Here is a 1,592-nt window from a genome sequence, read left to right as displayed (position 1 = left end):
ATATGGACACTCGACGTCGTGGTATCAGCCGAAGCCTTCGTGACGTCAGCGACTGAGTGGAGCGCGCCGGATTGGAACGTAAGCCTGCTCTTGTATTAAAAGGGCTAGTTCTGCTTCTGGCCGCGTTCGCAATGTGCAGGTGTGCAAAGGGCGATGGGCCCAGACCCCTGCGCCATAGGAGTTAGACCGGCGTGCTGACCTCTCTGTTGTGCCTAGGTGGGGCTACGACGTGTTGATCTTCTGAGGCCGGGCATGACCCAGGAAAGTGTGTCCGGCCAAATGGGATCGAGCATGTTGGGAAATGTGGTGCACCCCTGCAGGGAAGTTAATCTATTCGAATAGTCGTGTCCCTCGGTAAAAGGATGACCCAGAGTTGTACCTTGACCTTATGACAACTAGAACAGGATACTTCATAAAACACACCCAGACAAGTTCCACAGACAACCCGGTGATCGCTTTTCCATAGGGCAACGAGGGGAGGATCGTCGGGTAGGATTATGCTATGCGATGCTACTTGGAGGACTTCAATCTACTCTCTTCTACATGCTGCAAGACGGAGGCTGCCAGAAGCGTAGTCTTCAATAGGACTAGCTATCCCCCCTCTTATTCTGGCATTCTGCAGTTCAGTCCACTGATATGGCCTCCTTACACATATACCCATGCATATGTAGTGTAGCTCCTTGCTTGCGAGTACTTTGGATGAGTACTCACGGTTGCTTTGCTCCCTCTTTTCCCCCGTTTTCCTCTTCTTCTCGGATGCCGCAACCAGACGTTGGAGCCCAGGAGCCAGACGCCACCGTCGACGACGACTACTACACTGGAGGTGCCTACTACTACGTGCAGGCTGCTGACGATGGCCAAGAGTAGTTAGGAGGATCCCAGGCAGGAGGCATGCGCCTCTTTCGATCTGTATCCCAGTTTGTGCTAGCCTTCTTAAGGCAAACTTGTTTAACTTATGTCTGTACTCAGATATTGTTGCTTCCGCTGACTTGTCTATGATCGAGCACTTGTATTCGAGCCCTCGAGGCCCCTGGCTTGTATTATGATGCTTGTATGACTTATTTATGTTTTTAGAGTTGTGTTGTGATGTCTTCCCATGAGTCCCTGATCTTGATCGTACACGTTTGCGTGCATGATTAGTGTATGATTGAATCGGGGGCGTCACAGCTCCATTCCGTGGAAGGTTGGTTTTACGGACGCAGGGGGTTACAAAATCCAGGAGAGGAGGAAGAAACTGGAGCAGAGCCAACTACAGGCGCTGCACGATAGGGTAATGGGGCTAGAGGAACGAGAAGCAGATCGCAGCAAACAACCTGCCGAAGCTTCCCCCGAAGCTACCCCGCCATCTCAGCGGAGAAGCAGCGTGGCTTCCACCGAGCTGCTTCAGCCGGAGCATGTCTTGACGGCTCCTGCCAGCTATCCCGTGGATGCTATCACGGAGTCTCAAAATTGCCACATTATGCCGCGATAGATGAATTTGAAGGTCAAGGCGGCTGTTGGCTCTGCTTATACTACTGAACAAGGTGCAACTTTTCACTGCCGGCCGATTCCAGAAGGATATGCTAGGGTGATGGTGGATGAAATAACGAAGG

This window comes from Triticum dicoccoides, chromosome 5B (genome assembly GCF_002162155.2).
Source record: "Triticum dicoccoides isolate Atlit2015 ecotype Zavitan chromosome 5B, WEW_v2.0, whole genome shotgun sequence".
Classification (NCBI taxonomy): domain Eukaryota; kingdom Viridiplantae; phylum Streptophyta; class Magnoliopsida; order Poales; family Poaceae; genus Triticum; species Triticum dicoccoides.
The sequence above is the reverse complement of the archived record's forward strand: the minus strand, read 5'-3'. Positions refer to the sequence as shown.